This window comes from Carya illinoinensis, chromosome 9, assembly GCF_018687715.1.
Source record: "Carya illinoinensis cultivar Pawnee chromosome 9, C.illinoinensisPawnee_v1, whole genome shotgun sequence".
Classification (NCBI taxonomy): Eukaryota; Viridiplantae; Streptophyta; class Magnoliopsida; order Fagales; family Juglandaceae; genus Carya; species Carya illinoinensis.
Genome location: NC_056760.1, coordinates 31,616,485 through 31,642,495, shown reverse-complemented (window position 1 = coordinate 31,642,495; position 26,011 = coordinate 31,616,485). Strand labels below are relative to the sequence as shown.

At 37.1% G+C, this 26,011-nt stretch overlaps 1 non-coding gene across 1 annotated transcript; it reads right to left on the bottom strand.

Moving 5' to 3' along the window:
* Positions 1–3,256: 3,256 nt before the first annotated feature.
* On the bottom strand, positions 3,257–3,364 carry LOC122277883. Its single transcript, XR_006229191.1, has one exon. It is a non-coding gene; the product is annotated as a small nucleolar RNA R71 (small nucleolar RNA).
* Between the last annotated feature and the right edge of the window lie 22,647 nt (positions 3,365–26,011).

Below are 26,011 nucleotides of genomic sequence, written 5' to 3'. Positions count from 1 at the left end.
CTTGGAATTTAGTTGTGACTGAAGTAATGAGACATGCAACAAAATGCTATATACCCCTCGTTGATAAAGTTTAAAGAATTGCATAATTAAGTTGTTTAAATGAGCGATTTATTTTATCAAATAAGGATTGAACACTTGATTATGCATCAAATTCTAATATTGAATGTCAAATTAATTGATGCCAATATTTTTGCACATCAAAGTCTCATATTTGCCCTTGAAATACTTAAACTATAATATCATTTCATTTATATATTGTAGGGCATTTATGGAAGGAAAGAATGAATGGGACCTATGAAAAAAAGAAAAAGAAAAGTTAACTATGGTTTTATGGAATCTCATCTAATAGAGATCAAATGCATACATTCGGACACCATGCAAGGGACTCACATACACACATGCAATATACATGCAGAACACTTCACTCGGACAGCCAACAACAGGAAAACACATGCACATGCAGTGCAGAGACCATTCGGATCACATGGACAGCACATGCAGAACAGAAAAATAACATGGATAGCAACCACTCATTCGGACCATGCAAGGAAACTCACACCATAAAAGCAGCAGACCATTCGGATCACATGGACAGCACATGCAGAACAGAAAAATCACATAGACAGCAACCAATCATTCGGAAAGCAGCTCACACATGCACATGCAGAACACCAACCACTCATTCGGATGTGCACACATGCAGAATAGAAAGCAGGAGAAGAATTTGCAGCATAACACATGGACAGCACACATGCAGCCTCATTCGGACAGCAACTCACGCATGATAGCACCCACACCATTCACGCATGCAGGAACACATGCACACATGCAGAAAATGCAAGCTGCAGCAAAGACCAATCACACATGCAGACTGAAAGCAGCAACAGGGGGCAAGCAGCTGTTTTTCTTGACTTTTACTTTCATTCTTCTTGCTTCTGCACATGGAAGGTCAAACTTTGCATGCTTGAACAAATCACGTTAATCAGGACAGCAAGAAATCACATAGGATAGCTGGATCGAAAGCAGCAGCAGGGGGCAAGCAGCTGTTTTTCTTGACTTTTACTTTCATTCTTCTTGCTTTCGGTTTGGCAGCAGCTGGAACAGCAGGCCCTCAGCAGATGGATATGCACTGGATCGTGAAAGACGCTGGGAAAAGTCTTTATTTATCATTTCTTTTGTGAGGAATTGGGGTACAGAAGGGTAGACCTTCTTTCTTTCTTTCTTTTTTGTTTAAGACAGAGCAGTAGCTTAAACTTGTTTCATTCTTCTTTCTTTTTGATTCGGCTAGGCAGCAGCAGTTTTCTTTGCTTCTTTTCTTTTCGTTTAAACCTTGCACTGAGTAGCTTAGCTTAGAGTTGTTACTTTCTTTCCTTTTTCGTTTCAAACGCTGGGTAGTCTATTTGGTTTTCTTTCCTACTTCATTCGGTATCCAGTCGGCTACAGCAGTGGAGTTTTGTTTGTTTCCATTTTTTTTTTTGCTTTCTAGACAGTTTTACTTATTTCTTTTCATTCAGACCTGGAGCAGGCTGGTAGTTCTTAGTTTTGTTCTTAGGAGTTTTATTTCTTTTCTTTTAGTTTAGATGCTAGCGGCTTCATAATTCTTATTTCCTTCTTCTTCTTTTTTGCTTTCGTTCGGTAGTTTTAGACGGAAGCAGCAGAGTTGGTTTTATTCAGACTTTTTTTTTCGTTTAGACGCTAGGAAGTAGGAGAGTCTTTAGCTTTTATTCTCTTACTTTACGTTGAGTAGTAGGAGGAGGCTGGTTTCTTTTTCTTTTCTTCTTAGCTCTTTCGTTAGGCGTCTTGAGGTGGCAGTTTCATTTTAGTTTTCTTAGTTTATTTATTTATTTAGTCTCGTTTGTTTTATTTCTTTGAGCTGATATTTTATAGACTATTTACTTTTCATTCTAGGGTTTATTAGTTAGTATTTTCTTAGTTTTTGATATGGCTTTAATTAGATTAATTTTTGTTGTTAGAAATATCATGTGTAGCTAATTTCTAAAACTTGGGTTGTGGAATGAGATTTAATTTATTTTAGATTCTAGTTTAATGCAATATTTTATGGTTGAATGTTGATTTCACTAAGTTACTAGTTGGATTTAAATTGAAAATAGATTGAAGCTCTTGCTCTTGTTTTGTTGTGGACGTAAGGCACAACAAAAGCTTGAAAACTATCAAGGCTTCTCTCATTTGTTTGTTAATGTGTGTTCGGCTAGTAAAATAGAAAATCCCTTAGGAAAATATTGCAAAACTTGAGCTTAACCTTTTTATCTTCCAATTATCAATGCCTTGATTGGGTTGTTAATCGAGAAAATTATCTAGAATCCAAAATAAAGAGAGTCTCAAACCCAACCCAAGTGTTTGATAATTTGCCTCTTTTATTAGAAACTCTAATTTCAATTTTGATTATCTTTTTGTATTGCATTTTAATTTTATTTTCATCTCTCATACTCGATTCATTTGTTACTCACAAATCTCTTATACGCTTTGATAACCCTTTGTCCCTGTGGAATACGATCTTGGACTTATCCTTGATACAACTTGACAGTTCTACACTTGGAAGCACATTCGACCACGAGTCAAGTTTTTGGCGCCGTTGCCGGGGACAACTGGTGTTTATTAGAGCATTCCTCTACTGCTGAGAGGACGTTTGTGGAGCTGTAAATCTCTTCACAGCCTGGGTGACATCTAATCTTTTTCCCTTCTCTCTGTTTATTCTTCATAGTCTTTGATTTTCTGCTCATGTTTGTATGACTGGTTGGACTAGAGACCATACATCTCGACTGTTTAGGACAGAATCATTGACATCTTTTAGCTCTGCATCATCTTCTGTTGAATCATCATCAGACACTGATAGCATCATGGCTGAAAATGAGCATCATGATAGGGAAGTGGAGAATTCAAACAGGACACTTAGAGAATATTTTCAGCCTGTTAGGACTAGCACACCTTCTTGCATCATTTTACCTATTAATGCAAATGCTTTTAATTTCAAACCTGGGATGATTCCATTGTTACCACACTTTCATGGTATGGAATCTGAAAACCCATATTTGCATATCAAAGAGTTTGAAGAAGTGTGTTCCACATTCGTGGATAGAACATGCACTGATGAAGTCATAAGATTGAAACTGTTTCCATTTTCCTTAAAAGACAAGGCTAAGACATGGTTAAATTCTTTAAGACCAAGATCCGTTGGGACTTGGCAAGAAATGCAAACTGAGTTTTTAAAGAAATTTTTTCCCATGCATAGAACCAATGCCTTGAAAAGACAGATCATGAATTTTGGCCAAAAGGATGTGGAAACATTTTATCATTGTTGGGAACGATTCAAAGACCTTTTAAATGCATGTCCTCATCATGGATATGAGAATTGGAGGCTCATTAGTTTTTTTTATGAGGGGTTGCAACCAAAAATGAGACAATTTGTGGAGACCATGTGTAATGGAGCGTTTTTTAACAAAGAACCTGAGGAAGCTTTTGAATATTTTGATTATCTAGCTGAAAATGCACAATCATGGGATACATCTGATGTTCATGATAGGTCGGAAAGTTCAAGGACAATTTCAGGGGGTGGGAAATATAATCTGAGAGAAGTAGATGATTTGAATGCTAGGTTGGCTATGATTTCTAAGAAATTAGAAACCATAAAACTGAAGAAAGTGAATGAAGTACAAGCTGTACCTCAGATTACCTTGAGCTGTAATATTTGTGAGGACCAAGGGCATTCAACTAATGATTGCCCGACCATTCCTGCCTTTAAAGAAGTTCTCTTGGATTAATCTAATGCTATTAATATGGTTGCAAAATCTTTTTCAGGTCCTTACTCCAACACTTACAATTCGGGATGGAGAAATCACCCTAATTTCAGTTGGAGGGGTGAACAAGCTGCTTTACCTGCACCCAACATAGCTGGTCCTTCACAATTTGCGCCATACACTACCCCAGGAGGTTCAGGACCATCTCAATATGCCAACCACATGGTGCCAGCTCAGAAAAAGAACCTTGAAGACAATTTCCAGCAATTATCCACCAACTTCCAGCAGCTGTCCACCAATTTTTAGCAATTCATGCAAAGCCAAGTTGCTATCAACAGTCAAAATTCACAAGCCATTGCTGAGATTCGAGGGTCAGTCACAAGGTTGACTACAACCATGAGTGCTCAAGAGAAAGGGAAGTTCCCTGCACAATCTTAGCCTAATCCCCAAGGCCAAAACTAGCAATTTCAAAATGTGGCAGGAGATTCAAATGTCAAGCAAGTCAAGGCTATTACAACCTTGAGAAGTGGTAAGGTGATTGGCATTCCAGCTCAAGAGGTAGAAAAGAATGGTAACACTTCTAAACCTCCTTTTGAAAATGAGGCACATGATCCTTTGAAATCTGAAAGTGTCCCAAGCACTACACTTGCACCTTTTCCTCAAAGGTTAGCCCCTTTGCACAAAGATAAGCATCATGCGGAAATTCTTGAAATTTTTAAGCAAGTTAGGATTAATATACCATTGTTAGATGCTATTCAACAGATTCCTACCTATGCTAAATTTTTAAAGGATTTATGTACCGTAAAAAGAAAATTGAATGTGCAAAAGAAAGCTTTTCTTACTAAGCAGGTTAGTGCTATCATTCAGAGTAATACACCACCTAAATACAAGGACCCTGGAGCACCTACGATTGCTTGCGTGATAGGAAATTCAAAAATTGGTCACGCTTTGTTGGATCTTGGTTCAAGTGTCAATTTATTGCCTTACACTGTGTATGAACAACTTGGTTTAGGTGAACTGAAATCCACACCTATCATTTTGCAACTTGCTGATAGATCTATAAAAATGCCTACGGGTATAGTTGAGGATGTTTTGGTTCAAGTTGATAAATTTTACTATCCTATGGATTTTGTGGTGCTTGATATGAACTTGTCAAATCCATCTACTTTCCAAGCTCCTGTAATTCTTGGTAGACCATTTCTTGCTACATCTAATGCATTAATTAATTGTAGAAGTGGAATTTTGAAATTGAGTTTTGGAAACATGACATTGGAACTGAATATCTTTAATACTTGCAGGCAACCTCAGGATTTAGAAGAAGTTAAGGAAGTTAATTTGCTGGAAAATATCCTTGATGAGGACTTTCACTTGAATCTTCCTTCTACCGATTTACATTTGTCATTAGAAAGTGTGCTAAGTGATGTAAATATACTTGATGATACTTCTAATGTTTCTTTCGCAGGAACCGGGCATGGGGTGCCTTGGCAACCAATGTTTGCAGAGTCACCACCTTGGGCAGCACCTATAAAACCATCTTCAGATAACAGACACCATCTCATTGGAGCACTCAGGACACTCAAAAATTCAAATCTGAGGTTGAATAATTTTTTTTATGATGACCTTCACTTGTTTAAATATTGCTCTGACCAAATGTTTCGAAGATGTTTAGCCAACAAACACATCCAAAGTAAGATTTTTGATCCTGGTAAGTTAAGGTCTCGATGGAGTGGGCCGTACATTGTAAAGACCGTTCATCCTCATGGCGCAGTAGACATTGTCAATCCGAAGAACGGTAATAGCTTCACTGTCAACGGACAACGTCTAAAGTCATTTCTGAAGGTCTTTGATCCACATGATGAGATCTTGCTTGTGCAAGACCCCAGGGAAGTGTTTTAAGTTGTTTTTCCTTCTTTACAATTTTCTTTACTTGCTTTGTTTTTTTTATTTGTTCGTTTGCTTTGATTTTATATTTCATGTTGATTATTTGTTTTGCTTGTTGAGTTCTGTGCACTTTGTTTTCTTTCGTTCAATTCATTGAGGACTATGTCTCTCACTAGTTGGGGGGTGTGGACTGAAGAAAACGGTGCGTTAGTAGACACTGTAGATAGTTGAAAAAAATAATTGGATCCGTCCATGACCTGACAAGTGTGGCTGGAGATTTGAAAAAAATCGTCTGATGTTGTTGACAAACGAGATTGAAGGCTCCGAGTTTCTAAGAAATGTCATTTTCACCGAAAAAAATCACATTACCCTTTGACTTGGATGATAGCTCGTCTGGTTCTTTATGCTATCTCTATAAAATCAGTCCTGAAGTTCATCCAATCCGCATCAAGTTTTCTTCTCATCTCTATAACTCATCTACATTCTGTCAACATTCTCGTTTTAAGCCTTCTATTCCTTTGTCAATGGCTCATTCTTCTAACATTTCTCTAGATCCATCCATGAGGCATTCTGCATCTCAACCTCCTGTCCTTTCTGCAGCTACCATTGGTGCCATGTTGCAACAAGAGAATAATAGTATGGCTAATAAGTCAGACTCCGATGCTATCTACGACTTGGTGAGTCTTGGGACTCGCTACTCATCCTCTATTGTTGCTTTTTCCCAGCGGATACAAGCCAAAAACCATGAGGTTGAAAGGCTTAAAGAACAAATTTTTGTACTTCAACGAATTGTTCAAGAGTCTCACACAAGGGAAGGAATCATTCGGCAGAAGAATAAACAGTTGAAATCTCTATTAGATTTTTCATTCCGCTTGCCAGTTCCCATGGATAGGAATGACATGATATTGTATGAAGAGAATGAGCGTCTCAAACATGAGGCTAAGAACCTCAAGTTTATGTAAAAGTTATAAAAAAAAAAAAAATTTCTTTTTCTTTCTTGCTTGTTTTACATTTTGTTTATTTTGTTTTGAGTCCACTACTCTGGAGGATCCTGCGTATCAGAATTAATTTCTGATTCATCATTGTATATACCGTATGTGTTTGTTTTGTTTTTCCTTCTTTTGTTTTCCTTTGTGTTTTTAACTTTGACAGAAATCTACTCCTTGTGTGCACTCGAGTATCTCAGGTGAATTCTTTCCTCTTTGTTTAATCATTTTCGTCTCAATATATGTTCTGCAGTGTTTACATTCAATTGCTGAACATTGAGGACAATGTCATATTTAGTTGGGGGAGGGTTTTCTGTTAAAAATGTGTTAAAATTTTGTTAAAAATGTGTTAAAAAAAAAAAAAAAGATTTGTTGAGGTCATGAAACATGTGGAATGTAGTGCAAATATGAGTATATGTCAAAAGAGGGACTTATCCACTTTATTTAGTTATTAAACCAAGGGAAAAATGCTAAAAGCTTTGCTAAAACACACACAACACATACCTGGAAGGCCTAGAAAGACTACATTGAGTCATTGTTGGTTGATTTACACTTCAATTGTTTGAGACTCTAATGAACCATATCCTAATGGCTTAGGAAGAGATCTGAAATGAATTAAATGAGAAAAGGGACAAGCCAGGGATCCAAAAAAATAAAAAAATAAAAAAAATCCTTTAGGTAGACTAGTGGTAAGGGCTGACTTGTGAAAGTGTGGATAGGCGCACATTCATAGGTCCGATTCCCCACTAAGAAATCTAAAAACATAAAAAATAAAAATTACATTTGTGTAGTGGAAAAGGTTGCCTATTATCGGGGTCCTTACAAAAAAAGTAAGCGCTTTTCAAAGTGTAATAGCGTGAAAGCCGCCACTACAATGGTTTTGAATTAGAGTAAAACCATGTGGTTTTCTTAGATTGGTTGTTGTGATTGAAATTGTTAATGTCTCTTGGTAGTCAATCTTGGAATTCTAACCCCATTTCCATGCACTTGAAAGAAAGCAAGCTTTGTTACATGTAATTCCCTTGGTTGATTAACTAAATTGTGTATAAATCTCTTAGTTGATACAAAATTCAAATTAATCTATCTCCAGTGTTCTTAAACTCAACAAGTCTATGTCATGGCATGTGATTCTCGAACTTCTTTTGAAATTGTAGTTGGAAATCTCACCTTTGCATGAATTCATTCACTTTATTTGCTAGTCTAGCAAAAAGCTAGTTGGAGGGTGTGATAAAGGGTTAGAATTGCATAATTAAGTTGTTTAAATGAGCGATTTATTTTATCAAATAAGGATTGAACACTTGATTATGCATCAAATTCTAACATTGAATGTCAAATTAATTGATGCCAATATTTTTGCACATCAAAGTCTCATATTTGCCCTTGAAATACTTAAACTATAATATAATTTCATTTATATATTGTAGGGCATTTATGGAAGGAAAGAATGAATGTGACCTATGAAAAAAAAGAAAAAAGAAAAGTTAACTATGGTTTTATGGAATCTCATCTAATAGAGATCAAATGCATACATTCGGACACCATGCAAGGGACTCACATACACACATTCAATATACATGCATAACACTTCACTCGGACAGCCAACAACAGGAAAACACATGCACATGCAGTGCAGAGACCATTCGGATCACATGGACAGCACATGCAGAACAGAAAAATCAAATGGACAGCAACCACTCATTCGGACCATGCAAGGAAACTCACACCATAAAAGCAGCAGACCATTCGGATCACATAGACAGCACATGCAGAACAGAAAAATCACATGGACAGCAACCAATCATTCGGAAAGCAGCTCACACATGCACATGCAGAACAGCAACCACTCATTCGGATGTGCACACATGCAGAACACATGCAGAACAGAAAGCAGGAGAAGAATCTGCAGCAGAACACATGGACAGCACACATGTAGCCTCATTCGGACAGCAACTCACGCATGACAGCACCCACACCATTCACGCATGCAGGAACACATGCACACATGCAGAAAATGCAAGCTGCAGCAAAGACCAATCACACATGCAGATCGAAAGCAGCAGCAGGGGGCAAGCAGCTGTTTTTCTTGACTTTTACTTTCATTCTTCTTGCTTCTGCACATGGAAGGTCAAACTCTGCATGCTTGAACAAATCACGTTAATCAGGACAACAAGAAATCACATAGGATAGCTGGACCGAAAGCAGCAGCAGGGGGCAAGCAGCTGTTTTTCTTGACTTTTACTTTCATTCTTCTTGCTTTCGGTTTGGTAGCAGCTGGAACAGCAGGCCCTCAGCACATGGATATGCGCTGGATCGTGAAAGACGCTAGGAAAAGTCTTTATTTATCATTTCTTTTGTGAGGAATTGGGGTACAGAAGGGTAGACCTTCTTTCTTTCTTTCTTTTTTGTTTAAGACAGAGCAGTAGCTTAAACTTGTTTCATTCTTCTTTCTTTTTGATTCGGCTAGGCAGCAGCAGTTTTCTTTGCTTCTTTTCTTTTCGTTTAAACCTTGCACTGAGTAGCTTAGCTTAGAGTTGTTACTTTCTTTCCTTTTTCGTTTCAAACGCTGGGTAGTCTATTTGGTTTTCTTTCCTACTTCATTCGGTATCCAGTCGGCTACAGCAGTGGAGTTTTGTTTGTTTTTATTTTTTTTGCTTTCTAGACAGTTTTACTTATTTCTTTTCATTCAGACCTGGAGCAGGCTGGTAGTTCTTAGTTTTGTTCTTAGGAGTTTTATTTCTTTTCTTTTAGTTTAGATGCAAGCGGCTTCATAATTCTTATTTCCTTTTCTTCTTTTTTGCTTTCGTTCGGTAGTTTTAGACGGAAGCAGCAGAGTTGGTTTTATTCAGACTTTTTTTTTTCGTTTAGACGCTAGGAAGTAGGAGAGTCTTTAGCTTTTATTCTCTTACTTTACGTTGAGTAGCAAGAGGAGGCTGGTTTCTTTTTCTTTTCTTCTTAGCTCTTTCGTTAGGCGTCTTGAGGTTGCAGTTTCATTTTAGTTTTCTTAGTTTATTTATTTATTTAGTCTCGTTTGTTTTATTTCTTTGAGCTGATATTTTATAGACTATTTACTTTTCATTCTAGGGTTTATTAGTTAGTATTTTCTTACTTTTTGATATGGCTTCAATTAGATTAATTTTTGTTGTTAGAAATATCATGTGTAGCTAATTTCTAAAACTTGGGTTGTGGAATGAGATTTAATTTATTTTAGATTCTAGTTTAATGCAATATTTTATGGTTGAATGTTGATTTCACTAAGTTACTAGTTGGATTTAAATTGAAAATAGATTGAAGCTCTTGCTCTTGTTTTGTTGTTGACGTAAGGCACAACAAAAGCTTGAAAACTATGAAGGCTTCTCTCGTTTGTTTGTTAATGTGTGTTCGGCTAGTAAAATAGAAAATCCCTTAGGAAAATATTGCAAAACTTGAGCTTAACCTTTTTATCTTCCGATTATCAATGCCTTGATTGGGTTGTTAATCGAGAAAATGATCTAGAATCCAAAATAAAGAGAGTCTCAAACCCAACCCAAGTGTTTGATAATTTGCCTCTTTTATTAGAAACTCTAATTTCAATTTTGATTATCTTTTTGCATTGCATTTTAATTTTATTTTCATCTCTCATACTCGATTCATTTGTTACTCACAAATCTCTTATACGCTTTGATAACCCTTTGTCCTTGTGGAATACGATCCTGGACTTATCCTTGATACAACTTGACACTTCTACACTTGGAAGCACATTCGATCACGAGTCACTCGTCCATGACAATTAACATGCAATGCACCTAGCATAATGCTAGCAGTATGCAATAATCGCAGTGGAATAAGTTATTTCATAATATGTTGTACCAGAATAAAACTAATATCCCAACTTTATTTATAGCTTTAAACCACGCTTCATTGTAATGGAGTATCAAACTCTTTGTTAAACTTTAACACAACAAGTATTGTCTTCAATGGCCTTCTTCTAACAAAGAAATCATTAAAGCAATTTTCTAATCTCTGGTATCTCTAAGTAAGTCATGATTAATTCTAGTCTCCTCTATGGGTCGAGCTTATCCTCTACCTTGATCGTCAGCTTGACTAGCTACAACCAATTTTGCTAAAGGTTGTACCGTTCCTTGGGGGAATGGTAATGGAAACTACCATTGTGAGATTTTGAGAAATCTCATCAAGTAAACCAAAAACATACATAGAGATAAGATAAGCATGTATGAGGTAAACTATGAGTATGAATGTAAGAATATGTACTTTGACCGAAAACACTTTTTTGTCTCATTTATATTCTTTCCTTTTGAAAAACACTGATCTTGCAACCATGTATCAAAGTAACAATGTAACAAACAGTATAACAAAATGCCATTTCTTATTAATCTCTTGTAATCTTTTTAATATAACAATGTAGGTGGATATCTCACAGCTCCCCTAAGCACCGTGTGCTCCTTGCTAGTTACCGCATCACTTTACCTGCCTTCTTGACCAGGTGGGAGTACGTCAGAGTCCATATAACACTGTAGACCGCAATTTGTCTTCACCGCTTTTACAATATGATATGGTAGATCGTAACTGCTTCACCATATTTACAAAATGATACAGTAGATCATAACACCTTCACCATATTTACAATATCATATGGCAAATTGTAACGCCTTCATTGTATTTTCCATGTGGTGCACCCACTAGCATTAGGTAATACTTCATTCCAAAATCCTTTAAAAAGAACTCATTCAAAGTTTTTTGACTTTAATTCATCAACCCAGGGGTTACCACTCTAATTTAAGCACTCCAGAGTGGATAGAAGAGTTCCATTAAGATATTCCCCCATTCTAGCATTTGTGGTCATGACAAAAATTATTTTTCTTTCTTTCCTTTTAAATGCACAACTAGAAATGCGAGCACCCAAAGCACAAAGTTTACACAAAGACATAAATATATTATCTAAGAGTAGGTTAGAGGCTAACTTACAAACTTACTTACAAAGAGTATAATCATCATGGGCTGAAATAAAAGTGTATTAACATTAAAGAGATCCTCAGTTAAAACATAAACTTATAAAACTCTCAACTTACAAAATCTAGTGAGGTTTAACCCCTTGACTCTAAAAGATCTAACATTAAGTTCTAAACTTTCAACATTGCAATTTGACCCCAAGTTTCTTCAAGCTTAACAAACTTCTTGCAGTATTCATCTTGGACACGTTTCAAATCTTAAAACATGTTTCCTTAGAAGTTGCACCATAGAAGATACCTCATCAGAAGAAACCTTTGATCTAATTCATTCACTACATGCACTTGGCTTAAGGTCACACTTGAAATCATATTAACCAAAATGAAGTACTTGATTTAATTGTAGAACAGAACTCCAAGAGTATGTTTGATGTGAATCCCAATCGATTCGCTTTGAGACCCAACAATAATATTGGAAAAACAAATCCAAGAAAGCCAAACTCAAGTCTATTGATGGAGAATCTAGACCCGTTGAGAACTCGTTTCAAGAACCTAGATTATATTAAAATCTAGATTCGTTGAAGAACTTGGATTACAAGGAGGGAACGCCACAAAGGTTGTGAATTACCTTTGATAAGTTTGAAAGTTCAATCAAGAAGAAGAGGAGTAAACTCAACTCACAAATAAAATTCAATAATGTCTAGTCTTTTCAAATGAGGTTATAAGTGGTTTAAATAAACAATCCCCAAAAACCTTAGGTGAACAGTGTCACGGGTAATGTAGCGTGAACAATGCCGCACTACAGTAACTTCTAAAACCCTAGTTCACATAAAATAATAATTTTTCAAATAAGCCATTGGCCAAAATATAAGGCCTTCCCAAAAACCATAGTTCATTAGAAATAAAACATATGTGGCTAAGCATCCTCAAGCCCACTTATTCTAAACTAATAATAAATTGAAAGCATTAACAACAATAGGTTTTATCTCTAAGTCATGTCTTCCACAGCTTGTATCAAGTGGATCAAAACTGGTTTTCTTTAAGCCCATCTTAAATGTTGGGCTCTTGCAAGACACGTCTCAAGTGGATTATACCAATATTTGCATTGCTTCCTTGCTCTTCCTGTGATTGCCTCATCTAGAATTTGTAAAGGATCTCTAAAGCTCGATCCACCTTGGGCCCATCATTCCTCCTCTCTTCAAAAGGATTTGACCTCAAATCTCCACTTGCATCAATGGAAAAAAGATCAGTAACATTAAAAATAGCAGAAACATGATACATACCAGAAAGATCCACTTGATATGAATTATCATTAATTTTTTTATAAATTTGGAAAAGTCTATCCAAGTTACTCATGTCATCAATAAGCAAAAGCATCCATCTAAAGAAGTAAATGAATTAAAACCATAAACAACTTCAAAAGGACAATGTGAAGTAGTAGTATGCATGGTCCTATTATATGCAAACTCTATAAATGGCAAATGATACTTCCGCAAACGTACATGCAACAAGTCATTGAATGGTAAATGGTACTCCTACAAACGTTCATGCAACACGTCAAAAATCTTCTTTGCACCAAATTGATTGCTCCAATTATATGCAAACTCAATGAATGGAAAGTAATACTCCCACAAACTTTCATAAAATACATCTAAAATCCTCTTTACACCAAAATGATCCAACAAACCAGATCCATGCACAAACAACTTATGCATAAGACTAGTAGGCTCACAAAGTTTATTCTCTCCAAACAAATACCAATCTAGTCTATAGCACTGACCAGACAATATTTTCTCACGTACTCTATACACATTGGCAAAGTCATCATCATTAGCATGCAATTTCTTGTCATATTCAAATCTCAATAACTTTGCATCTAAAATAATGATACGATCATACTTTCTTGCTAATGCATCAACCACAAAAGTTTCCTTACCATGTGTGTAACTGATTAAAAGAGGAAAAGTCTCAATACATTCCTCACACTTGGCATGCATTCTAGTCAACTTACCTTGTCCTTTCAAGTGTATCAAGAACTCACGTTCTTCAAAGAAAGGTCAAGTAGGGATTGTTGCAACTGGCACAAAATCAATATTTTGCTCTATCTCTCTAATAGGTGGCAATCCACTAAACTCACCGCTAGGAATCATGACCTTATATCCCTGCAACAAAGAAACAACAACATTAGGCAAAGAGTCGTTAAATTCATTAGTATAAAAGCTTGCCTTAGCATAAAAACTCACTTTTATTTGTCCTTTTCTCTCGACAATCTCTCTTTTTTTTTTCTCCCGTGGCTCCACTCTTTCTTTTTGACTCTCAACCACCTCTCTATTTTCTTTTTTGCTCTCTCTTTCTCTTGATGTTTCGGCCTCATTCTCTTTTTTCGTCTCACTCTCTTTTTCCATTTCACTTTCTTTTTTTCTTTCACTCTCATCTTTTTTTGAACTCTCACTTTCTTTTTCCTTTTCACTCTCTTTGTTTATTTCACTCTTTATTTTTTGCTCAATCTCTTGCTCAATCTCACTTTTTGAGGAGAGGGAGAATGATGGGCCCCAAGGCAGACCAAGTCTTAAGGATCAATTACAAAATTGAGAGCTAAGAAGAGCAACGAAGCAATGCAAGGATTGGTGCAATCTACTAGGATCAAGTCTAGCAAGAGCCCAACATTCAAGATTGGCTTGAGAGAAGAAGATCCAGGTCGAGTCTAGCAAGAGCTCAACATTCAAGATGGGCTTGAGAAAAGAAGATCCAGTTTTCCTTCATGTGATACACTATGGAAGACACGACTTGGACCTATTGTTATTGATGGCCTTGGACTTATTTATTTCTTTAAAAGAGCTTATTTTATTCGTTTGAAATAATTGGATATTTTATGTGAAGGACTTGAGGGCATGTTAGGAAAATTATTATTTTTGTTGAACTAGGGTTTCAAGGAGTTACTGTAGCACGACATTGTTTACGGAACTGTAGCACCACACTGTTCACGCAATGGTATTTTTTGTAAAGGGTTGGTTTTATTTTTGCCTAGGGTTTTGTGAGGGTTTAGTTTAAATACATCTTGTTGCCTTATTTTAGACAACATATGAAAGTTTATAAAATTGATGAATTTTATTCATTGTGAGTTGAGTTTATATCCTCTTGTTCTTCATTGAACGTTTGAACTTATCAAAGGTAAATCACAACCTTTGTGGTGTTCCTCTTTTAATTCGGGATCTTGAGACAGATTCTTCAACGGGTCTAGATTTTAATATAATCTAGGTTCTTAAAACGGGTTCTCATCGGGTCTAGATTCTCCATCCATTGACTTGATTTTGGCTTTCTTGGGTGAGTTTTTAAATTGATTGTGGGTTCAAGGGATTCTCTTCCCATGGGTTCACATCACTAAAACTAGCCCAAACTCTTTTTCTTTTTGCTTTAGCTTTATTGCCAAGTGGATGCCCTTTAATTTTGGCTATTGCATGTTGGACAAATGGTGGATGACAGGTCTTTAGTTGGTGCACGTTGGACAAGCAGCACCTAGCTAAGGTATGCTCAGCAAGTGGTGCTTGACTGATGCATGTAGGGCAAGTGTCACCTTGCTGCTGTATGTGGGACAAGTGGCGTCTTGCTGCTGCATGTGAGACAAGTGGCACTTTGCTACTGCAGCTAACACAAGTGGAGCCTAGATGAAGTCCTATTCCTCTTCCCTTTCATCATTGTTTTTCTTGGAAACTTAACAGACTTATCTGCATGGAGGACAAATGGTGCTTCCCTTGAGGTGGCCGAACCCTAAGCTTTACCTTCATCCACTTTTGGTCTAGATACAATGAACCTAGAGAAGGTGGAGTGCATGGTTGCCAAATGTCAGTGTGGGTGGTGTGTGGCCTCTAAAAACAGAAATCATAGTGGGCTTCTTGCATTTCTCTTCAAATTTTGAGATCCTAGCAGCTTGCATGAATACCATGTGGCATGTGGCTTTTGTATGTCCAAAAACTCCCATGATTGCATCTTCTAGAATGTTGAATGCCCCATGCATGCTTGCCAAGTGTGATGGCCGAATGCCTCTCCCTTGCCCTTCATCGTTGCCTTTCTTTGGGAAAACCAAAAACTCCTCTAGCATGCTTAACAAGTGGCGTGCCCTTGCCCTAATCCAAAATCCTAAACGCCCCTTGGTGTGTAGGTCTTTTTATGGCCAAAACCCTAGTTCTTGTTCCCAGGCATGTGCATGATTGCCATTTGCCAATGGCATGTGTGTGTGGTTCATGCCCTAGCCAACCTTCTCTCTCTTCCTCTTGTCTTCACTTCCCAGTAACAAGAGCCGTGTGTTCCCCTATGCACCGTGTGTTCCCTCCTAGTTATTGCATCAACCAATGGCCCATTTGACCATGATTACTACATCATAATCTTTAACATATGCAGCAGTTCACATATTTCGCCTTCACTGCATATATTATATGATACAGCAGTTTGTAATGCCTTTACTGTATTTTCAATGTGTTCCACCCACTAGCTTTAGCTGCTACCCCACTCCGGTATCCTTTTCACAAGGATCCATTTGAGGTCTGCTGGTAGTTCGCATATTTCTCCTTCACCAGATATACTATATAATACGGTAGTTTGTAACGCCTTTATCGGACCCATTCGAGGTCCGCTGATTGTACTTCATCGACCTAGAGGCTACCACTTCATTTTTGAACACTCCAGAGTGGAAAAAGGAGTTCCATTAGGGCATTTCCTCATTCTAGCATTTGGGGTCATGATAAAACATGTACAGACTCTTATCTTTGAAAACACATTGTGTGACCCAAATGCATGTGACATGAACTAGTAACAAATTTTCTTTTCATGGACCATATGAACATATGAATTTCATGAATCATTTAACCATGAAATCCAACATTGTACATCTCATGTTATAGCTTGAAAATATTAGAACATTTGAAATCAAACATTCTTGGACATGTGAGTATGTGCATGGTGTGCATCATCACGAGATTCTTTAGAAATGAGATGATTTTTCTAGTTTTCGGCCTCTCCCCTTGGAAAAACCCTAGTTTCTTTTCAAAAAACTCCTTGTGAATAAAAGATCAAACTTTGGTGTGTGTGGTGGTGGGTGTTTCTCTTGAATCAGAGCCTTTGAGACTATCACTGCTTGTGTTTTGAACATGTACGTATGTGTGTATGGTGGGAGTTAGGGTTGTACTGTGTGCCTCCTCCCTTGATAACTTGGCTCCTATCTTCATTCTGATGCTTGAGACTTAGAGAGAAGAGTGGTAGAAATGGTGTTTGTTTGAAGAGAGAGTGAAAGGATGAGACAAAGTGAAGGGCTTCTCCTTGGGTGGTCATGTGAGAGAAAGAGAGAATGGAGAGAAAGCACATGAAAACTGAAATGGCACCAAAAGAAAGGCCCTTGAGTGATGGGCCCCAAGGCAGACCAAGTTTTAAGGATCAATTACAAGATCAAGAGTCAAGAAGATCAAGGAAGCAATGCAAGGATTGGTGCAATCCAATTAGGATGAAGCTAGCAAGAGCCCAACACTTCAGATAGACTTGAATGAAGGAGAACCAATTTTGATCAATTTTATACAAGCTATGAAAGAAAGCAACAAAGCAACATGAATTGAAGGCTTTCGACTTAGTTAATTCATTTAAATGACTTATTTTATTAGTTTAGAATAATTAGGTTTATTATGAGAATGACATAAGGGCATGCTGGGAAATATTGAACTAGGGTTTCAAGGAGTTACTGTAGCATGACACTATTTACAGTATTGTAGCGCCGGACTGTTCACTTAAGGATACTTTTGGAAAGGGGTCTTATTTTTGTACTAGGGTTACTTTTGTTGGGGAGTATTTAAACATCTTGTGACTGCCCACTTCAGGTTAGACATTATTGAATTTTATTGGTAAGTCGAGTTATCTCCTCTTGTTTTTTTTTTGAACTTTTGAACTTATCAAAGGTAAATCATAACTTCTGTGGCGTTCCACCTTTTACTCTGGGTTCTTGAGATAGGTTCTTCAACGGGTCTAGATTTTAATATAATCTAGGTTCTTGAAACGGGATCTCAACGAGTCTAGATTCTCCATCCATAGACTTGAGTTTGGCTTTCTTGGGTTTGTTTTTCCAATATTATTGTTGGGTCTCAAAACGAGTTGATTGGGGTTCACATCATTTGGTATTCAGAATAAGTTTTCCAATCAGGTTCGATTCTATCTTTTATTCAGACCTGATTGGAAACCTTGTTCTGAATACCAAATGATGTGAACCCCAATCGACTCGCTTTAAGACCCAACAACAATGCTGGAAAAACAAATCCAAGAAAGCCAAACTCAAGTTAACGGATGGAGAATCTAGACCCGTTGAGAACTCGTTTCAAGAACCTAGATTATATTAAAATCTAGACCCATTAAATACCTCATCTCAAGAACCTAGATTAGAAGGAGTAACGCCATAAAGGTTATGATTTACTTTTGATAAGTTCAAAAGTTCAATGAAGAATAAGAGGAGATAACTCAACTCACAATGAAAATTCAATATTGTCTAAAATGAGGCAACAAGGAGTTTAAATAAACAATCCCTAAAAACCCTAAGGGAATAGTGTTGCGGGTACTGTAGCTTCTAAAAACCCTAGTTCAAATAATATAATACTTTCCAAGTAAGCCCTTGGCCAAAATACAAGGCCTTCCCAAAAACCCTAGTTCATAAGAAATAAGACATATGTGTGGGCTGGACATCCCCCAAGCCTAATTATTCTAGATTAATTCCTATGACAAATAAAATAAGCCATTTCAATGAAATAAACAAGTCCAAGGCCTTCAATAACAATAGGCCCAAGTCATGTCTTGCATTGCTTGTTGTATCACATGAATGAAATTGGATTTTCTTCCTTTAAGCCCATTTTGAATGTTGGGCTCTTACTAGACACGTCCTAAGTGGATTACATTAATCCTTCCATTGCTTCCTTACTTTTTTTAGCTCTCGATTTTGTAATTGATCCTTAAGACTTGGTCTGCCTTGAGCCCCATCATTCCCTCTTCCCTATCCTTTCCTACATGTTGGGAACCTCAAGTGTTTTATCTGAAAATGCGACAAATTCATGACTCCCACGGAATTCCCTAAAAGGCCCTTGGACGTGACTCACATGTGGACTAGGTTCAATGATACTCGTGGGCATGTGGGTCTTTTTACCAAACGATAGATCCTTCTTGGAGAGTTGGCATGTGCATGCTTTCCAAGTGGCAAGTGGTGTGTGAGTGGCTCTTAGCCCTAGCCACCCACTACCTCGCTCTCTTCCTCAAATCCCACAAAGATCTTCCTTCTAGAATCTTGTTGTGCATGTGTTAGGGTTCCCTAGGTGACTCTTCCTTTTCCCCATGACTCTCCTTCTAGGATTTCCAAGTGAGTGACAAGTGACGTGTGAGGGCGAGTGTGTGGTGGCCAAAACCTAGGGACTTGGATTTTTCTCCATCCCATGCATCCCTTCCACTTTCAAATCATTTCAATCTTCTAGAAAATCCATGCATGAGTGGAAGTTGGCAAAAAGTAATTGAAACTCTTAGATAGGTGTGAAACCCTTCTTGAAACCGAAATCGTAATTTCCTTAGTGGTTGTGCCTTAGTCCTTTGAGCTTTGCGAGGTGCCACTTCCCCATGAGATTACCTTGGAACTTACACTGTATTGACAAGTGGCATGAAGACGTGAGGGATTGGTGAGGGTTGCATTGGCCAAGTGATCCTTGGCCTTCCCTAGGCATCTCATCATTTTCCTCCTTCTAGAAGCCTTCTACATGGCTGACAAGTGTTAGGTCAAGTGGTTTTTTCCAAGCAAAGTCTTCTGCATGAATGACAAGTGGCAAGGCAGTAGGTGAGCTTGTAATGATAGGCGTGCAATCCTCATGGCCGAGCCCCTAAGGGATATTTGGGGTTTTGTGCCTCTGATTTGTAGTGTCTCTAGAAGACCTTTCCTCTCAATCATTGCACAAGACCTAGGAAATTTCCAAAATCTTGTGGGAGGCTTGTGGAGCTTTCGAGTTACCGAAACCCTAAAGTCTCTCACCCCCTTTAGCCATTATCAAATCTAGGTTCATTGTATCTAGTGTATGACATATGTAGGTGTGAAATGTGGCACTATGTGTTAAGTTGGGTGTGTGCCCTAAGGTCCGCTAGGGTTCCAAACCCTAATCCAAAGTGATGGCCGATTTCTATGGGCCTTGTTGGGCCTCCCTTGTGGGCTTAGATTCCTAAAGCATTAGAACTAAATGGGGTCCACGGTTTCTATGTAACTGTAGCAACCCCACCCTAGGAAGGGTGGAATGGCTACGTACATACCCTTCCCTCTTCCTTTTTTTTTTTTTTTCCCTTTTTCTAGTAATATGTGATTAGCTTGAGCATGACACACACATGTACTCTAAATTTCTAATTTAACAAAGGGAACAGCTGATAGACATTCTATTCAAACATTCATCTATAAGAGACTCTTAGAGTCCATCATAAGTTCATAAAAATATAACTATTCTAGTTAGGAAAGGACTTTATCTCTACTATACATACAAGAAGGTACTAAGTCAATGTATAAGGGTTTACCATCACCCCATCATAACGGTTACACCATACCAAAAGATACATGGTTTAAAGTCAAAACTGACAAAATGTCTCGATAAGGGACCCATCCCAACATAAAAACAACATCCATAAACATAACCCATCATCCATGTAAGGTCAAACCAACAGGGAAGACACTAAGTGTCTGCCTCTCCCTCTGCAGTAGTGCCTTGCTCCCTAGCCACTTCTTCATTACCTGGACGTTTAAAACATAAACACAAAATGATTCAAGTATTCAGTAAGTAGTACACCATGCTCTTAATGTACTAATCATCTATTCCTTTTCTTTTGAAAACATGCATACATAAACATTTTGAGAATTTGACAATGCTTTTGTGCATAAACATTGTAAGGAATAAGCAATACTTTCATGCATAAACATTTCTTTAAGAAATAACTGTGCTTTCATGTTTCATTTTCCTTTGGTCGGTACACACTATTACGCCCCGTGTGTTAGTGTTAGCGGTTTTCCTTTGGACTTGATTCCGCTTGCGGCCACTGGTTGCAAATCCCTCATTCAGGGGGCAGCACTGGGTGCACTGCCAGTACTACTTACCCGGCATTGTACTCTGCCCAGTCCTTTGGTACCATCATTTAGTTATCAGTCATGGCCATTACATAGTTTCATACATTAAAACATTCATTTCCTTTCAGTCCTTTCTTTCTTTCATTTAGTCCTTTCCTTTTCAGTCCTTTTCATTTAACAGCTCATTCATGGAAAAATGTCGTTTAAAAGAATGAGCTCAAACATCATCTTTCATGGCATCCATAAAGCATTAGTTCATAGGAACATTTTAAAACACTTTCTTCGTGTCATATCAGTTCATGGCATCATTTAAAACATTAGTTCATAGGGACATTTAAAACATTTTCTTCACATCATTTAAAGTATCGCTTAAGGCATAAGTCATAAGCCTCACATTTCATTTCATGAAAATACATACAATACGTATTACATATACCATCCATTCGCATGCATACGCTTAATACTTTGGGTGCATAAAAAGGTGCTACCAAGAAACGTTTTACATACTGTATTCATTTACTCTTTTCTTTAGAAGAACATTTACAGAGAGAGAGAGAGAGAGAGAGAGAGAGAGAGAGAGAGAGAGAGATTCTTTCATAAAGAGAACTTGATGTAAGAAGAATGGTCATAGCTACTTACCTCTATGCTCCTCGATACTTCCAACATCAATATCGGTTCTATTCCAATAAATAGCATAAGCGTGTTAAAACTCATACAATATTCTTTAGCCCTCCCTTCAAAAGAGAAAATGGGTTTTATGGAAGAGTATTTGTTTACTGGTGGAGGAAGGGGGTTTGGGAATTCGGGATCTTCTGGATGTACAAACTTCCTTGTTCATGAAGTTTGTTTGGAAGTTATTGGGGGGGGGGGGGGTTCTTTGTGGGCTGATTTTTTTAAGGAAAAATATGTTGGCAACTCACATCTAATGTCGGTGATATCGTTAGGGAGGGGATCCAGATTTTGGAAAGGAATTTTAAAGGTTTTGCCTATTGTGTTGAGTAATTCGAAATGTCTCATCCGAGGGGGGGGGGGATTCTATTTTTTGGTTTGATAATTGGTTGGGGGATGGTGTAGTGGCTAAATCAGAGGTGGTGGTGGATGATTTGAGCTTGAGGGTCCGGGATTTACTGGAAGGAAATAGCTGGGATTGCTTCGTATACAACAGATTGTTAGTATGGAAATGGCTGATAAAATTGTTAATATACATGAGGGGTGGGGTGTCTACGTATGGACGCAGGCGGATGATGGGGAGTTAACATCTAAATTGGCCTGGGAGTTAGTGAGGTAGAGATGCCCGATTTGTTTGTGGAGGAAGTGGTTATGACAGAATGAAATTCCAAAAAAAAAAATGTCTTTTATGACATGGCAAGCTCATCTTAATGCTTTACCAATAGATGAAAGAATCAGGCAGCTGGGTATCCCAATGGCATCGAAGTGCAACTGTTGTGAAGCTGCTCAAATGGAAATATTAAATCATGTTCTATGTGATGGGGAAGGAGCTAGGAGGGTTTGGGATTTTTTTGATGGGGTGTTTGGGATTAGAATGACGTAGGTGAGAAGGTGGCAAGGAGTTATGAATATTTGGTGGTTACGGGCATCCACTTACTCTCAAGTGGGATGGATGTGTGGGGCTACGCCGATAATTATTACATGGTCTATATGGAGGGTGTGACGCCCTCAAATTCCGTTTGGGATTGGACTGACATTTGAAGCGTCGAGACATGCAACACAAGGTTATCTGCCCCCGTTCATGACAATAAGATGCAATGTTCCTAACATGCATCTAACATTATGTAATATTCGCAACGGATAAATTTTTTCTTTAGCAATACTATGCACCAAATTGAAAATATCCTAAATGCTTAAAACATACTTCATACATAAAGACCCATTGAACAGTTAAGATCACAACACTAGTCCAAGATGGTTATAATCCAAAAAGTACTACAGATGCAACTCCATTGTACAAGTAGTAATTTATGTTAACTACTATATTAACATTGACGTCGCACCATCGCTCAATCAACTGTGTTCAGTTGGTCAGCTCCTGATTCTCCTTCAGGTCCTGTAACAAGATCTACCATTCAGGGGGAATGGTAGTTGGGACTACCAAAGTGAGATTTGATTACAAATCTCAGTAAGTTAACAAAAAACTTCCACACATGCTAATGATGCATGGATGACATTAAAAGCATGAATGCATAATCAAATTCATAAGTAATTAAAGCATTACTTGATGTACAACATAGCATAACTGACATAACTTAAATTGAAACGTGAACTGAACTTGACTTGACATGAATTTGATCTGAAACTTGACTTAAAATGAATTTGCTCTGAAACTTGATTTAACATGAACGTGATCTGAAACTTATTCTTTAACTGCTTAAATATATACTCCACAGTTGTTGTGGCCTCATGTATTCTACGTGTAAATACATACTCCACAGTTGTTGTGGCCCTATGTATTCTAAGCGTCACAATGCAGTTAAATACATACTCCACAGTTGTTGTGGCCCCATGTATTCTACGTATCACAATTGCTGTGTCTCACGTAGTGTATGCATCACAATTGCTGTGACCCCATACTTTGTGCGTCATAGTTGTTGTGGACCCCACGAAACTGAATGTAACTCAAGATGAAATGTGACTGGAATACGAAAGGACAAAAACCCTGACGTAACATAACGTGACTTGAACATAACTTGAAAGAGATGACCAACTTGAGATAGGGTTATATCGTGACATGACTTAAACACGTAACACACAATATTTCATATATGATATCACATGTAATGGAAACATACTTAACATGACATACTTGCAATAGTGAACATGACATGACATATATGATAACACACATACATACATTGTAGTTCCTTTACTTAGCACACATACATAGTAGACTGCTAGTAAGTTAAAAGCTAATTTACCTCGATCTCCGCGTTTCTTATAAAAGCTCAAGCGCGATCACGAGAAATTGTAATTAGTGATTCTAAAAGTTAGAACTAAATCATTAATAATTTGAAATATTGAAAAATACTAACTTAAGAGTAAAATTTCCATTTTACCTTCTACATGTGAAAAAATGACAATTTTACCCCTAACTTAAGGGTTTTGCTTGCTAACTCCAAAAGTCACCAAAATTTATATGTCTCATGTAAATTTTATCCTAAACTCAAATATCAATTTAGAACAATTTAAAACTAATCACAACTATTAAAACTCTATAGGGCCGAAATTCCCATATGCTATTTCCATTGATTTTTGTTTCTAACTTGTTTTGATCAACCTTTTGATCTATGACTTATAAAAATGTGATCTTCAAACCAAACCGTCACATAATTTAAAAATATGTCCTAAAACATATATAAGCTTCTAATTCAAGATCACATGGTTAAACATTAACCAAAATATAAATTTAGCCAAGACCATCCACACTTTGGCCTATCCGAATATCTCATTGCATAAAATTTCATATCTTTGAAACTAACATCAAATATCTTCAAAATAATATTGTAAAATGTATATAAGAGGATTAGTATTCTTCAATAGAATTATCAAAACCATTGGAATAGGTTTAAACCACCAAAGATTTAAACTTTCTCAAAACAGAAACTGTTTTTCCTCTTCCAGTTTTTAAGTTTCTAGATCTAAGAAAAACTTTCATCAAAACCTTTAATCATGAAACAATCCTTAACCAATATTCATATACACATGTTTACAATACTCCATAAAAATTTTGGACCAATATCTATCCATTAGCTTGGTTAAAAACTCCAAACTATAACATATTCTCTAGTTTATCTCCTAGAATGACCTTTCTAGAGTTCAAATAATATTTGACTGACCAAATGACCTTCAAATGGAACAAATAAGATATCCACATAAATTATACTCAGAAATGAACAACTTGTATGAAGGAGACTTTATGATAAAACACTTACAAAAGTTTCAAAATGGGCTTGCAAAAGAATACTTAAAAGCTGTCCGAGAGAGTTTGGTGTTCTTTCAATGAAATGTGTAAAGGAAGATAATTTCGTGGGGAGTGGCTGGAGGTATTTATGGACAAAATATGGAAGAAGATGAGGCTGGAGTGAGAGTTGAGTGTAGGTCTCTCTTACCCGGAGTGAGAGTTGAGTGTAGGTCCCTTTTACTTAATAATATCCACAAAATCAGCTTAAGATATTTTTATCCAATAATATCCACAAAAATTAGCTCAAGATATTTTTATCCAATAATATCCACGAAAATTAGTTTAAGATATTTTTATCCAATAATATTCACAAAAATCAACTCAAGATATTTTTATCCAATAATATCTACAAAAATCAACTCAAGATATTTTTATCCAATAATATCCACAAATCAGTTTAAGATATTTTTATCTAATAATGTCCACAGTTTTGAACAGATTTTTCGTCCGAAAATATGAAAAAGAGTTCTTGCGCCATAAGACCTTAAAAAACCCACCGAGTTTAATGGCACAAACCATAATACATTTTGACACTTCTAATTATCTCCCATAATAAAAAACACACTTCTAATACCATAGTGAGTAATAATACTAACTATGTTGTTAGACTAAAACCTATACAATTAATGGATTCGTGAAAACTTATGGGGTCTTCACGAGGTTCCTAAAACTAATAGAAATTCCACAATTGAATTTCTAGCGGGCTGTTGCAGAGGGCGAGGTGTAAAGTGCATATGGAGGGGGGGATTTTTGATTGGAGACAAATTGTATGACGTGTTAAAGGCTTTATTGTGGAGCTTTCAATCTCTTTAAGAAAACTAAAAAAACTTAATGGAAGGGATGTTTTGATTATGTAGGAATTGAATTGATTAGTGATGCCGGTAATTAAAAAAGAGATAAAGAATGCTTGGATTAGGCCGGGGGTGAGACTAGTTAAGTTGAACACTGATGGAGGGTCCTGTGGAAATCCAGGCTTATCTGGAGGGGGTGGTGTCATTAGAGATCATGATGGGAAGGTTATTTTTGGCTTTGCTCATTGCTATGGGTATGCTACTAATAATATTGTTGAATACCGTGCTTTCCTTGATAGTCTAAAGTTGTGCAATCAACTTAGGTTGATAGATTTTGTGGTAGAGTCAAATTTGATGGTGATTGTGGGGTGATTTCGGTCAGGTATATGCAAGTTTTGGTATTTATGGGATTTTTGGGCAGAGGAAATTCACTTATTTCGCATGATGAATGTTAGTGTACGTCATATTTATCGTGAAGCAAACATGGTTGCTGATTTTCTTGTGAATTTTGGGGAGAGAAATTTAGACAGAGGCATTTTCTTGGGCTTGTACGTACTGATAAATGGGATCTCC